The sequence below is a fragment of the Rhinopithecus roxellana genome, chromosome 14 (genome assembly GCF_007565055.1).
Source record: "Rhinopithecus roxellana isolate Shanxi Qingling chromosome 14, ASM756505v1, whole genome shotgun sequence".
In the NCBI taxonomy this organism is placed as follows: domain Eukaryota; kingdom Metazoa; phylum Chordata; class Mammalia; order Primates; family Cercopithecidae; genus Rhinopithecus; species Rhinopithecus roxellana.
In genome coordinates, this window is record NC_044562.1 from 114386000 (window position 1) to 114402560 (window position 16561).

Here is a 16561-nt window from a genome sequence, read left to right on the forward strand (position 1 = left end):
ACTCTTGTTGCCCAGGCTGGAGTGCAATGGCACAATCTTGGCTCACCGCAACCTCTGCCTCCCAGATTCAAGTGATTACCCTGCCTCAGCCCTCCGAGTAGCTGGGATTACAGGCATGTGCCACCATACCTGGCTAATTTTGTATTTTCAGTAGAGACAAGGTTTCTCCATGTTGGTCAGGCTGGTCTCGAACTCTCGACCTCAGGTGATCCATCTGCCTTGGCCTCCCAAAGGGCTTGTGTTACAGGCTTGAGCCACCATGCCCAGCCCAGATCTTTTTTATTGTAGGCATTTACAGCTATAAATTTCCCTCTTAGCACTGCTTTTTCTGCATACTATAAGTTTTCATGTTATATTTTCATCTTAATTTATCTCAAAGTATATCTAACTTTCCTTCTGATTTGTTCTTTGACCTATTGATTATTTAGGAGTATGTTGTTGAATTTCCACATATTCATGAATTTTCCAAGTTTTCTTCTATTAAATTCTCATTTCATTCCATGGAGTCTGATAAACCCACTTTGTTTGGTTTCAAACTTTAAAAGAATATATTGGTGTTTGTTTTCTATACCATAAACATGTGACTTATCCTGGAAAATGCTGTGTATTTACTTTAGAATAATGTGTATTCTGTCACAAGTCCAGGAGGCAGAGGTTGCAGTGAGCCAGTATCGCACTACTGCACTCCAACTTGGGTGACAGATCAAGAGTTCATCTCAAAAAAAAAAAAAAAAAAAAGTATATTCTGCTATTTGGGGTGGGGTCTCCTATTAGTTTATAGGGTTGTTCAAGCCTTCTATTTCCTTGCTCATCTTCTATTAGATTTGTATGTTCATTATCGAAAGTGGAGTGTTGAAGATGCCAGCTGTTATTGTTGAACTCCTGCAATTCTGTGAGTTTTTCCTTTATGTATTTTGGGTCTCTATTGTTAGGTGCACATATGTTGGTAACTGTTATATCTTCTTATTGAATTGACCCATTTTTCATTATATGATGCACTTTTCTTTCATAACAATTGTGTCTCAGTACCACTGTTTTTATAAAATACTTGAGCATTACATTAAAAAATTTTATTGCCTAATCTTTAATACAAAATAAAATACACAACATGGTAAATTTTGAAGTTTAATAATAAAATAAATATCTATGAACCTGTAATACCGTAATAGTGAGAATATAAACATTTTATTATCCTGTGTTGCTCTCTTATCCTATCTGCTTGACTCCTCCCAGAGGTAACTACTAATGTGAATTTTGTGTTTAATCATCTCTTGCTTTTTAAAGAAATAGTTATATTGTCTATTTATCTTTAACAGTATATTTAGTTTGGCCTGGTTATAAAATTTATATAAAGGGACTTACACTGTATGCCTTCTCTGGCTTATTTCACCCAGTATTATTATTTGAGATTCATACATATGTTGGTGTGTGTAGCTATAGTTTGCTCATGTTCAATGATTTGAAGCATTTTATTTAAATGTGTTATAATTTATTTATCCATCCTACTAGTGATGGGCATTTGAGTTATTTCAAATTTATTTATTTATTTGCTGTTAGGCATACTGATCCAATGAAGTGTTTTTCTTTTCGCTTTCTTTTTTTTTTTTTTTTTTGTATCTTTTTATCTTTCTTTTCTTTTCTTTCTTTCTTTTTTTTTTTTTTTTCTATGACCAGGTTTTGCTTTGTCATCCCAGCCAGAATGCGGTGGCACAATCACAGCTCACTGTAGCCTCGACCTCCTGGGCTCAAGTGATTTTCCCACCCCAGCCTGCTGAGTAGCTGGGACTACAGGTGGGCGCCACTACAGCCTGGCCTATTTTTAGTTTTTGTAGAGACAAGGCCTCCCTGTGTTGCCCAGGCTGGTCTCAAACTCCTAAGCTCAAGGTGATCCTCCTGCCTTGGCCTCCCAAAGTGCTGGGATTATAGACATGAGCCACTGTGCCCAGCGTAATCCAATGAACTTCTTTGATTATGTATAAATTCTCTTGGTGCATATGTTCAAGAGTTACTCTGAGGCTGCACTATCTACAACAGTAGCCACTAGCCATACATCACTACTTATATTTAAATTTTATTTGATTTAAATGAAATTTTAAAAGTTAGTTATTCATCTATTTTATTTGTGCTTAATAGCCCACATATGACAGTGGACATAGAGGACAATGTAGATACAGAACATTTCTTTTATCACAGTAAGCTCTTGGGATAACACTGCTCTAGCAAAATACTTTCTAAAATGTGTCCCGTGGATCATAGTGGTGATCTGTAAGCTGTCACTGGTCTGCAACAAAATAAGTACAAATATTGAGACTTTTTAGAAAATTTTATGGCAACTTCATGTTGCTGCAACATGCAAGCACATGATCACTTTTGCAGTCATTTTAGAAATTTAGTATTCTAGAATTTAGTAATTCATTTTCATTATATTTTTACATAAGTATTAATTAGCAAAAGATTAGAAAGAAAGAAAAACAAGAGTTTGCTCACAATGGATACTCTGAGAAATACTACCCTTGGGTATGTTTAGGTGGAATTGCAAGATCACAGTGTATGCTTATGTAAAACTTTATAGGATAAATTCACTATGTTTTCCAAAATTATTGGGTCAATATTATTATTCCCACCATTATAATATGAGAGTTTCCATTGTTTTGCTGTTTCTCTGTCCCTGGCTTTTATGTCCCTCATTTTAGATTTAAATGTTGCCATGTGATGGATGTGAAATGGCATCTTATAATTTTAGTTTACATTTCCCCAATTGCTAGTGAGATAAATATATTTTTATATGTATATGATGCATTCATGATTCTACTTTAGATGATTAGGGATTCTTTTTATGTTCTGATACGGATCTACTTCTTAAGTGTGTTGCAAATGTCTTCTCAAAATTTGTGATTTGTGTCTTTGATAAATAGAAATAGTTAATTTTAACTTAGTAGAAATTATCTTATTTTTGTGTGTGTGTGTGTGTGTGTGTGTGTGTGTTGTGTTTAAGAACATCTCCTAGAATTCTTGTTTGTCTAAGTTTTAAAGCTTTATCTTTCACATTTAGGTCTTTATACCCATCTGCACCTTGATTAAATTTCCCTCCCGTGTTTGGGATAAGGATCTAATTATTTTTGCCTTCTTTGATTGACGATCCCTTCATTGCTTATTGAATAGGTTTTTCTTTTTCTTTTTCTTTTTCTTTTCTTTTTTTTTTTTGAGACAGAGTCTCTCTCTGTCGCCCAGGCTGGAGTGCAGGAGTGCAGTGGTGCGATCTCGGCTTCCTGCAACCTCCGCCTCCCGGGTTCAGGCGATTCTCCTGCCTCAGCCTCCGGAGTAGCTGGGACTAAAGGCGCCCGCCACCACACCCCGCTAACTTTTTGTATTTTTAGTAGAGATGGGGTTTCACCGTGTTATTCAGGATGGTCCTGATCTCCTGACCTCGTGATCCGCCTGCCTTGGCCTCCCAAAGTGCTGGCATTACAGTCGTGAGCCACTGCGCCTGGCCATTTATTGAATAGGTTTTTCTTTACCATTGATTTTCAGTGTCTCCTTGGTCGTATAGTTGATTTCCACATGTGTGTGGGTCAGCTTCTGAACTGACTATTGTGTTGCATTGGTGAGGTAGTTCTAAAACTTTACTTAATCGCTGTAAGTTTAGGTAAGTCTTGGTAGTTGATAATGTAAGACATATCACATACTTCTCTGTTAGAAATTTGATAATCAGTTTGGCATGTTCTATAAGAAATCTTGTGGGGATTTGGATTGGAATTGATCTAATTATTATAATTTAATTTTATGTCCAAGACCATGGAATACCTCTCCTTATATTTTACTCTACTCTAATGTCTCTTGAAGTTTTGAAATCTTCCTTGTAACTTTCTTATGTGTAGTCTTGGTACTTTAAAATTCATTTTCTACCTCTTGCTTATATAAAGAAACGCAGTTGTCTTTTGTATATTTGTCTTTTATGTATTTGTTTAGAAAGCTTACTAAACATTCTTTTTAAATCTGATAACTTATTTGTGGATTCTTGAGTATTTTTAAAAGAGATGATCATTCTCAGCAAATAATAATGCTTTTGTTTGTTCTTTTCCAAACCTTATGCCTTTTATTTCTTCTTTTGGCTTTTTGTGAGCTAGAATCTACAGTGCTGATAATGAGCGTTTTCTTATAATGTTGCCAATCATAAAAAGAATACATTCCAAGTGTTGCCTTTAATTATTACTCTTTTTTTCTTGTGGATGCATTTTATTATATTTGGAAAGTTCTAATTTTTGTATAAAAGTTTATATCATGCACAAATATTGAGTTATATTAAATGTGTTTATTGAGATGATGACTGTATAGTTTTTTCTCTTTTAATTTGTTAATGTAGTGAATTATATTTATATGATTTCCTAAATTTAACCAAAACAGACTTTGTCATGTTATCTTTTTTAGACTTTCTGGATTACTTTAAAAATGTTTAGTTTTGGCATTTTGCATTTCTGTTCAGGAAGTGAGATTGGCCTGTAATTGCCCTTTTTAAGAGTTGAGTTTATACCTTTTTTCTGTTCTCTGGAAGTTTTGTATAAGATTAGAATTGTGTTTCTTGAATGCACAGTGAAATTCATCTATAACCTATCAAGGTTGCTTTTTGTGTGTGTGAGAGCATTTTTAACTTTTGATGTAATTTTTTTTTTTTTTTAGTTGTCAAAGGATTATTTAGAGTCTCAGTTTATTCTTTAGATAATACATTGTATTTTTCTGTGAATTCATCTAAGTCATCTGTGTTTTCACATTCATTGGTATAAAGTTCTTAATATACTCTTATCTGTTTAATGTATGCATTATTTGTTGTTTCATTTTAAATGTTTAATATTTTTTATTAATGTTTCTCTTGTTCTTGAATAACCCTGTAATAAGATTAGCAATTTTATTAATCTTTTTGAAAAGGAACCAGTTTTTTTATTACTGACATTTTCTATTGTATGCTATTTACTATTTCATTTATTTTTGTAACTGTCTTTTCTACCTTCCACATTTTAATTTTGCTTTATTCATTATGTATTCTGCTGACTTTTAACTTTTAAATTTATATACTTTCTCATTAATTTTCAGCCTTTTGTCTTTTTAAACTTTAAGTACTTATGGCCATTAATTATCCTTTTAGTACTGCTTTAGCTATATTTCACAGGCTTTGTTATATAAAGTTTTTACTTTTTTTATAAGTGTCTTCTAATTTCTATTGTGATTTTTTTTCAGTGACTCCTGAGTTCTTTAGACGTGTTTTTGCCCCAAGCCTGTGAGGATATCTTTTTTTGTTACTGATTTCTATGTACATTTAATGGCATTGTAGTCATGGAATGTGGACTGTATGAAGACCTTGTTACTTAATTAGTAGAACGATTATAATTCTTAGAAACCCATACTGCAATACTAGGATTTTTTCCAATTTTAAATTCAGTGTGCTAGAAAACCCCACAACAATATGCTTTAGGGTTTGTAATTTAACCAAATGAATGTGCAGTACTCTCATTACTTGGATTTCTTCCCTTGAACCTGAGATCTTAAAGTTTAGCAGCTGCATGCAGAGAATGGCCACAAAATTCTTTTCTTAGTTAAAAACAATAAAGTTAGATTCTAAAAACTTACCGAGTTGTTGCTGTTTTATTGCTGCTTTGTAATTTGTTTGCTTTTGTTTTCTGGGACATGCAATAAGCACTAGTGTAAATCTGGTTCAAGTTTATTGATTTTTAAAGAACAGATATTAAAATCTTCAATGTGATTCATAATTTATTCCAGAAGACATTATATCAAGAATGATGTGTTTTTACCCTGTACATTTGAATACTTTAAACTTCACAATGAATACTGTTTTTATAGTGTGTTTTTCAAAATTTCTCACCTCCCTACCCTTTACCTCATTTTGGGTCTGCATTGTTTTCTTTGTATTTCCTCTTGCCCTTGCTTTCTTCTTATAATACGTATTACATTTATGTAGCATTTAAACTTTCGATGAATACTTTCCCTTGGCACTATTTCTTGGAGACTCACAGAAACCCTACAAATTAGGTAATGTCCATCTTTTCCAGATAATAAATCCAGTACTGAAATGTTAAATTGAATTGTTCAATATTCCTTAGCTAGTAAATGGGAAGAGCCAGAATTCAAATCTATCTCATCGCTTTATACTTAAATTTTTCTTCTGTCGGTCTTTTTTCAGTATTTGCGATCTTATTAAGAAGGAAGTTTAGACCATGGGTTGCTTAACATGCCCTAATAGGTGAATTTTTTTTTTTTTTTTGACTTTCCAGATTGCTTTTATTTATTTGCATTGCAAATGCTTTTTTAAAAAAAGAGGTTTTCTGAGGCTCTTAGTTGTTTGCTACTTAATATTCTCCAGTGTCATTTCTCTTTAATGACTTCATTAAAAATAATTGAGCAAAGTGTTATAAAGTTTGATTCTATCTCCTAACATATTTTTCCATTATTGCTAACTACTATGTAGGACAGAAAAAGTGCTTGAAGTTTCCTCAAATAGATTTTATTATTTAATTCTGTCGGACTTTATAAGATTTGCTTTAAAAATGTCTGTTAAGCAAAAAGTATGCTTGAATTACTAATTTATACACTTCCTGCCAGAATGCATTTTTTTGTGTGTATTAAACATGGCATTTCAGAAGAACATAGTGGCCTTATATGAGCTTGATCAGAACTTCTTTTGGACATCTGAGTTTGGAAATTGTCATTGGAACACAATGAAAGTGTTTTATGAAGTGTATTTGATGGATAAGTGAGTAAATCAATGAAAAGCTTGCATATAGTTTTTTTACAATATCTACTTACTTGCACGTGTACCTTTGTGATGTTGCTGATATTTTAGAGGCAATAACAGAACAAAGACTTCTAGATGAAGAACCCTGACAAGTACTTTGTGTAAATTATTTATTGTGATATTATTTGCTTTTATAAAAGTCACGTATCTATTTCTGTAGTTTGCATATAGTCTAACATCATTTATAAATACATATTCAACTGAAGAGTTGGCAATGGCTTTTTTAAAATGAAAATATTTTCAAAAGTGTGAAAGCTGGTTCTGCCAATTAAAAAAATAATTTTCTACTTAGTTTCTACATATACAAGAAATATACACACTTAGTAATTTAGTACTGGTACCCGGTAAAGAACTTTCCTGTCTTACTGCTATTACCTTTACTGTTAAGTTTATATACAGTGAAACAATTTTACCTCAATGCATTAGTTTACTGGAAATTTACTGTTAAGTTAGCTATGTAAATACAGTAGCATAATTAAAATGTTATTTAATAATCTGAATGTAAATACATTTAAAAATTATTTTTCAATTAAGAAATGTCAAAGGAGGTGGGGCACAGTGGCTCACCCCTGTAATCCCAGCACTTTGGGAGGCCGAGGCAGGCGGATCACGAGGTCAGGAGATCGAGACCATCCTGGCTAACACTGTGAAACCCCATCTCTAATAAAAATACAAAAAAAAAAAAAAAAATTAGCCGGGCGCGGTGGCGGGCGCCTGTAGTCCCAGCTACTCCGGAGGCTGAGGCAGGAGAATGGTGTGAACCCGAGAGGCGGAGCTTGCAGGGAGCCGAGATCGCACCACACTGCACTCCAGCCTGAGCGACAGAGCGAGACTCCGTCTAAACAAAAGAAAGAAAGAAAAAAGAAATGTCAAAGGAAATTCTTCTAGTTCCTTTAAGGATTTCTCTAGCACAGGATCAGGGAGGATCTTGGTTATTGGTGACTTGTGAGATTCTTTTGGGTGTTTGGAAGCTTCAAATGCATGGAGTCATGCCTTAAAAATGTCTCACTGGAGGCAAGCATAGTGGCTTACGCCTGTAATCCCAGCATTTTAGGAGGCCGAAGCAGGTGGATAGCTTGAGTGTACTTTGTGAGCACCGTGGGCAACATGGTGAAACCCTGTTTCTACAAAAAGTGCAAAAAAAAAAAAAAAAAAAAAAAAAAAAAAAAAGCCAGGCATGGTGGTGCAGGCCTATAGTCCCAGATATTTGGGAGGCCTGTGAGGTCAAGGCTGCAATGAGCTTTAAACACCCCCCTTGCACTCCAGCCTGGGTGACAGAGTGAGACCCTGTCTCAAAGAAAAAAAAAAAGAAAAGTAAAGTCTCACTGGAGAGGGATACTTTATGAATCTTTTAATTATATATTTTGTAAGAAAAACCAGATTTTATCATTCATTCTTGTGACACTTGATATTTTTTCACCATATGTTCCCTTACCACAGTAGTGAAGGTTAATTGTATCTGTCTGCTTTCATGTTGTATACATTGTAAACTGATTATTTCAGGACCTAACTGAGACATGGACCGCTCTCACATATTCCAAAATATAGTGACATATTTAAACTTAAAAGATATTTACTTTTTTAAGTATTCTTAAGAATACCCAAAATTTTGTTATAGAATTAGACAGGACTTCACAGACGAAATGGAAAAAATAATTACTTTCAAGTTTCCTTTTTTTTTATAGTGACTGATAGGGTATGATTTTTTTGTTCTGTAAATATATTTTTGCCATTTCTCCCTAAATGCCTTACTTTAGTCAAATCATATGTACGATTTTTACCACTCTTCACAGAGATATTTCTGCTGTTTATCACAACAGAATTAGAGATAATGCTGCTGTTTGTCTCATCGCTTGACCATTTCACTGTCTGTTCTTTAGCTTACCAAAGAGCCTTTATAAGTTTCCAGTAAGATTGTTAAAAAGTTAGATAGGACTAATTCTGGTGCTGATGCTATTTATCCCTTATTTTATTCTTCATATTCTTTCTGATACATTTTCTTCTCCATTGTAAAAAGTTTTCCCAATCCCAGAGTGAGTCATTTTTTGAAATAGATTTTGCAGTTTGATTCTGTCAAAGTATTTAAAAATCAAATACAAATAATTATTACTGACTTTTTATTTTTCTGAGTTTATAATCAAAGAGGATTTTATTTTGATCATTACTCCTTTACAAAATGTTCTTCCCCTTTATCATAACCCTGCTTTCCTGTTCATGATGTTAAGTCTCAATGATAGATAAGATTATTGTAATTATAAGTAATTGGTAATAGCATTCAAATGATCAGTCACTCAGTGGCCATTTCTTTTTTTCTTTAAGTGTTTCTCTTTTTAAGTCCACTTCATGCTCACTTTAGCAAATCTAGGAAATATTTAAAATTAGAAGAGTTTGGCATGTTTCTTTGTCTTTTCTCTACGCTTCTCCCAACTGTTCCCCCCTACGTAATTGACATATTGTGCATCTAGTTTTTCTTACTCATTTAAAAGGGGAAATCTACCATATCATAAATATATTTTCATGTTATTAAAAGTTGTCAAATGTAATATTCCTTTATATGTATACATCATAATTTACTTAGCCATTCCCTTAATGTTGAGCCTTATATTGTTTACAGTATTTCATTATTATACTACAGCAGTGAGTGTGTGTGTGTGTCTGTGTGTGTAATACTTTGTCAACATCTCTATTTCCAAAGACTTGAAAATGAAATTCTTGCATCAGCCTGTGAAAACTTTTAAAGCTATCGATTCATATCATAAACATAATTTTTAAGAAAAGTGAAGTTGGTTTATCTATCCCAGCTGGCAGTATATCAGAAAGTCTAGACTGTATCATTGAACGCTTTAGATTTTCTCCTCTTTAAAATCTTTAATTTTCATTTTTTCAGGTCCTCAGGATTTTAAATATTTCCCATGGGATTTTTTTTGCATTTTTATTTCCTTTTGTTTGAGTAAAATATATATTCGTGTACTATGTTTTTTTTTACATCTATAGAGGGCTTAATTTTTTTTCCTAATTTTTATTCATAAATATGTAAGGATGTATTATATAGTATGCATAGAGAACATTGCATTGTCATGATGTCTGAAAATGTTTTCCCATTTTGTTTCCATATTAGATTGAAAGCAGAATTATTATAGAATTGTTCAACTAATTCTCTTTCTGTTGCCATCTTAACCTTAAGATGAATAGATGTAACAATATGTATATACATACATGTATGTATATACATGTATCATTTTAGCTTTTTTTTTTTTTCTGTCAGAGGAAAGCTGCAAGATACTAAAGTTTGACAGTAATCCCTAGAATCTTAATTTGTAAAAAGTAAAAACTACCAGGTTTCTACTTTGAAAACAGTTATAGTCTTTATTCAAAATCTAAATTAATAATTGTAAAAAGTTTGTAATATTGTCATAATGTATGATAACATAATAGTATAAATGAAGTTGCTTAACATGCTTTTAAAATGTATGTAATTATATGTATTATATTTGATAACTTAGGCATGATAAGCTCTTAAGTTTATATTCTACAAGCTCAGTGTAATGTAAAAAATTTGCTAAAGTCATTTTGTTTTAACTTCAAGTAAACAATGTTTTCTGAATTTTTTTTGGCATATGTGTGATTACTGTTACAGGTGATTAAATATCTTGTTTGAACTTTGATTTAGGAAGTTTTAATAATTGATAGTATTTGAATCATAAAATCACTCCTGAGTTTCATTAACCATGGTGGTGTGATTCTTTGGATGTTATTTCTCTTTTCTTTGCCAACATACTCTTATATGGATTTCTCAGATTTTACTGCTGTATTTACAACTCTAAAAGAAAGAAAAATCACACTCTTTTTCTAGAAAGTTTCTTAAAAATGTATATAGTGGTATTAACCAAATATAAATACAGTTTCTTATATTTCTTACACAGCTATAACCACCATCCTCATTAACACAATAAAGTACAACCAAGATGAAAAATAATTACAAATTATCTTGGAGAATGCCCAAATTTCTCAGTACATATTTGCAGATTCCTTGAGATCTATGACCCAGTTTGTGAAACAGTTCACTTAACCTCTTTATGTTTTAGTATTCAAATAAAAACGTTGTTAATAATGATATCTCCTCTTGAGTATATTTAATTAATAAAGGAAAACTACAAATGTTTTTCAGTAAAGTTGAGGTGCATGTTCCTTTTATAATTTCCTTTAGGAATTGTGGATGGGTTGAGTACCAATGTAACTTCATCACAATTTAGGTTATTAGTTTTGAATTTGTGTCTTTCCTGAGATTTCAGTATCTTTACTTGTTTATTTTCTTCATTTTAGTATAAATTTTGCTTGTGAAAAAATCCAATTTTTAATTGATCTGAGAAATAGAAATAAAATAAATGACAGAGATGGAAGTTGGGGATCCTTAGGATTCTTTCCAGATTATATTACTCTAATGCAGGGGTCAGCACACTTTTTCTGTAAAGGGCCAGATAGTAAACATTTAGACCTTAGGAACCTGGCTCAACTCTGCTTTTTTAGTGCAAAAGCAGCTATTGACAATACATAAATGAATGGGCATTGCTATTTTCCAAGAAAACTTTTTTTTTTTAAATACAAAAACAGGCAGCAGGGCTTAGTTTGCTGACTCCTGTGCTAAGCATATTTTGGATGACACTGCCTATGTGAATAAGGGCTCACTTATTTATTTTTTTAAGTGGAGATCTTAGTGGCCTTCATATTGGTGGCCTTTCCCACCACTGTACAATTTACACATCCTGAAAAGCCTGTTGATATACCAGTTATAATATTACTGCTTTCTTATTTTCCAATATCTAAGCTCTTTGATATTGAAAACCAACAGGTTGGACTCTACCCAACCTGTACCTGAGTCAAGGTATTTAATAATCCTTTTCTTGGATGGGGATTAATGTGTCTGTTTTTAGTCCAGTAATAAGGTGCCTATGTTGAGTCCATAAGTGCCAACAAGTTGTAGTTTTCTCCTACCATTGCCATCCTGTTTGCTCAGATTGAAGATTGATAATATAATACTAGCAAACTTATTTTTCCTGAGTTCTGGTGGGACTATAGCTTCTTACACCCAAGCAGGGAGTCTTTATGCTCTTACTCTTTCATATACAGGGTGAATCTCAAGGAAACATACTATTCCCACCACCTGTCTTTTTTTTTTTTTTTTTTTTGAGATGGAGTCTCGCTCTTTCACTAGGCTGGAGTGCAGTGGCACAATTTCAGCTCACTTCCAGCTCTGCCTCCTGGGTTCATGCCATTCTCCTGCCTCAGCCTCCCAAGTAACTGGGGCCACAGGTACCTGCCACCACGCTCGGCTAATTTTTTTGTTATTTTAGTAGAGACAGGGTTTCACCGTGTTAGCCAGGATGGTCTCGATCTCCTGACCTCGTGATCTGCCCGCCTCAGTCTCCCAAAGTGCTGGGACCACAGGCATGAGCCACCACACCTGGCCCCCACCAGCTGTCTTTAAGTACCGCCACTACACAAAAATTCTTTCCATAGTGTGCCTTCTACCAGATTAGATTATCTAGAAACTGGTAGTAGCCTGGATCAGAGCTATATTCTTCATAACCCCTTGGATACTCTAATTTGGCTGCTAGATACCTTTCTGTGAGGCAAACCAATTCTACCAGGCCCAACCCTGCCCATTCCCAGCTATTAATTATTTTGCCTAGGGCCCATCAATCCTTACACCTGAAATCAATCTTCTCTTACTCAAGTGACAAATGAATTAAAGGAGCAATAACTTTAAGATAGATTCCCGAAAAATAATTGGAGGCTTTATATTGGCTCATTTTCTTCCCCTTCATTATTTCTTAACTTTCTTTCTTCTTCCTTACCTTTCTTCTTTCCTTCTTCTAATTCTTTAGTAATTGCTGTATGAAAAACAGAATACTTACAATCTTGACAGTTCTTTCTTGTATATAGCCCACTACTTTTATATTAATGTATTTCTGATAACATACCTGAGAGCTGAAATTCTGTATTACACTCACTTCCTAAAATTATGGTTCCTGCTTGTATCCTACTTCTTTCAGGCCCCATACACGAGTAGGTAGAGGAGATTCTTCCCTGCTTTGGAGTCTGATAGAGATGGAGTTGCACAGCCAGCATCCAGAGATAATAAATTTATAATTATCACTTTCTAAAAGGAAGATTAGGGGTTTGGTAGCTGCTGACTTTATCCACAGTCTTAAATATGTAAGCCCAACCTTCTTGGGTAGTACTCAGGGAAAGGCAAACCATTTCTGCTTTCCTCTGGGCCATGCATCAAGAGGGGCCTAGCAGATCTTTTTTCAGTCTTTGTGATGAGCCTCTCCTGTCTTCAAATAGCCTGGTATTTCCCAGCGTTGTTAAGGTAGGAGGGGGAGGAACATTTTGTGAGAACAGCTTTGATATTGGAGGAGGCTGGACCAGTAGACCTGTGTGAACCATAGGTTCAGTTAGGAGAGCAAACCCATGAGTTTGTGAGATGCTTCTGTGTTCTCCTAGCTTTTGAGCATGCTCTGTCGTGTGGTGGAAACCAGACTATTTCCTTTAACAGTAACAGCTCAGAGGCAGTATTATGAGCATTTGAAATCATCATTCAGCAAAATATGTCAGAAAAATCAAACTCAGAAAAGGAAATTAATATAGGATATCATAGTTTAATGAAAGATCATATGAGTTGCTTCAAAGTTGAATGTGTTGAAGTTAATGACTGCCTATCATGTAAACCATAGAAGGCATGGAAAGTAGGGAATAGGAACATCACAAAATAAAATGCTGAAGTTTGATATTCTGTGAATTATAGACTTTTCAGTAGAAAACACTAAACTCTGAGCCTTACGTGAACTTTCTTAAAAGTAGGAAGATTATTTATGTTCATTGCCTGGAATATATACAAAACAAAGCTAAAAAGATGAACTCTACATTTAATTGATGTGTAGTTAATAAGACATATCTGTAATTTGTATGTTCCAAAATTAAGCTTATGATATTGTTAAAGTCTCAGGTTGAGGAGGAGACAAGGACATTTCTAGCATTATTTTCACTGAGTAGGTTTATAAGCACTAATTTTAAATGCCATTGTTGGGCCAGGTGCAGTGACTTCCACCTGTAATCCCAGCACTTAAGGAGGCAGATGCAGGGGGATCAAGACAAGCCTGGACAATATTATAGTGAGACTTCATGTCTCCAAATTTTTTTTTTTTTTTTTAAATGAGCCAAGCATGGTGGTGTGTGCCTGTCATTGCAGCTACTTGGGAGGCTGAGCCCAGGAGGAGGAGGTAGCAGTGAGCTGAGATCACACCATTGCACTCTAAATCCAGCCTGGATGACAGAGCAAGACCCTATCTCAGTCAGTCAATCAATCAATCAATAATAAATATATACCATTGATTTACTAGGTAAATATTTTATATTTATCTCCTGATGAAGCCTCATCTTTTCTTACTTCCTCACTATAGTATTTAGTGTTTTCTTCAGCAATACTAAACTGTTTTTATATCTACCACATATACCATTTTTTTTTCTTTTCTTTTCTTTCTTTCTTTTTTTTTTTTTTTTTTTTTTGAGACAGTGACTTGCTCTGTCACCCAGGCTGGAGTGCAATGGCATGATCTCAGCTCATTGCAACCTGTGTCTCCCAGTTCTCCTCTCTCAGCCTCCTGAGTATCTGGGATTATAGGCGCATGCCACCATGCCTGGCTAATTTTTTGTATTTTAATAGAGACGGGTTTTCACTGTGTTGCCTAGCCTGGTCTTGAACCCCTGAGCTCAGGCAATCCACCTGCCTCAGCATCACAAAGTGCTGGGATTACAGGCAAGAGCCTCTGCGCCCAGCCACCATGTTTTTTTTTCACCTCAACACCTTTGCTTAAGCTCTTTCTTCAATGCAGAATGTACTTCACTTACCCGCGCTTGTCTCATTTTACGTTAAGATTTGGCCTAGACATCCTGTCAGAAAGACTTATTTTCTCATTCTTCAATGCACCCATCCAATTTTATACTCTCTGTCATTGTATTAGAATTTTGGGAGAACACCTGGAAAACAAAAGTGATGTTCCCAGTACCTACAACAGAACATGGCGTATAGAGGTGTTCAGTAAGTATTTGTTGAACTGAGTGTAGATTTAAGGTTAGCCATGTCCATTCTGGTTAATTCTAAGAAACACTAATTGATATTGATAAAAGTTTTGATTATATATGTAATGGCTGTGCAAAATAGAATGCAAAAGTACAGTCTCTGAATGTTCATCAATTCAGCACTTCTGTTGAGCACCCACTCTGAACCACACACTGTATTAGACATTAAAATATCTATGACCTTTAAATGTATCTACATCAAAGAACCATTTTGAACTCTAATTTAGAGCCACTCAGCAATTGTTAGTGACAATAATAACTAAGGTATTTTTGTCATAATTGATTTTCTTTACAAATTATCATTAGACAGAACAAGCTAAAAAACTTTAAGATTTTAATAAACATTTTATTTGCCAAGACATAAAATTTTCTTAAGTTCTGATACCTCTAAGGCTCAAGAGGTAAATCTGTATTTTATAGATTCATTCTAGATGAATTACTTAAATAAAATATTCTAGGACCTCACTCTAACTACTTGCTACAAAATAAAAACAATACATTTAGATCTATTTTTATTAAACTGCTACCTAGAATTAAAACAAGTAGAAATAAGATGTTGTTCAGAGTTACAAGAAAATTTTCTTCAATTCATTTCCCTTGCCTTACATTATCCCCAGCCTCCTATTCTCTCCCTACCCATAGCCCCATCCCCTAAGCTGGCTTCTAACATCTCATAGTAACTGAATGGTCATTCTTATCTTAGCTCTTACCAGTACTATAAAAAGGCATATTGCCCTGTGTGGGCAAAAGTTTTAACAAAATCTTTTCCTTCAGCATGAGAAGTTGAACTTCTTTTAACTCTAGCTGTGTTTCCTTGGTAATCTGATAAGGGTAGTATGTCAACTATGTTACTAGACAGCATTGCTCATGGTAGAAATGACCCCTAATTGGTAAACTTCATCTGAACTGGTAGCATTACAAACACCTGGCTGGAAGCCATATCTTTGGGCCTCTGTATGTGGTGACTTAAAAGTGGACATGTCCCTTGATTCTGGCAGTTGTGGCCATTGAGTTGTTACAAGAGATATTGGCTCTGGTGGGCCATGAAGCGTCTAGGTCAGTGCAGCTCCCTCACCTGCTTGATGTAAATCTCAAGTTGTACCTAAGCTGTGATCTAAGAGGCCAGAAAAAAAAGCTCCCAGATAGCTGTGTGAACCACTACTTGGATTTTTGCAGAGACTCCTGCAGAAGAGGAATACCTGATACTGCCCTGTTCCACATGCATTGGTTCTTGTTCTGTAACATTCTGGGTGGACAGGTGCTCAGGATGGCCTATGGTTGTCTCGTGAATTTGCACATTCAGTTGAACCTAAGGAGCCCACCTAGTGGGCACTGAAGATCGGATTACCTTTTGTTTCTTGGATCTTACTGAGAGAGAGAGAATGTAATGAAAGAATGAAAACAAATATTTTTGATTGATTATTTCACAGTGATGCTGTCTCTGTGATCATAGTACCCATATCTTTTGAATCTGAGAGCTCTTGTCACACTAGATTGTTGAAGGAATGCTTCCAGTAGGTAACTTCATGGCAGAAAGTCTGGTGTGGCTGTACACTACAGTATTTGTGTATTCATCAAATATTCTCCTCATCATGTATTGATAGGTTCCTTTTT

The 16561-nt window shown here is 34.5% G+C and overlaps 1 protein-coding gene across 2 annotated transcripts in view; it reads left to right on the forward strand.

The window, feature by feature from the left end:
• Positions 1 to 16561, forward strand: part of MBD5 (methyl-CpG binding domain protein 5) — a 548850-nt gene that overhangs the window by 31752 nt on the left and 500537 nt on the right. The gene's annotated exons all lie outside the window — the stretch shown is intronic.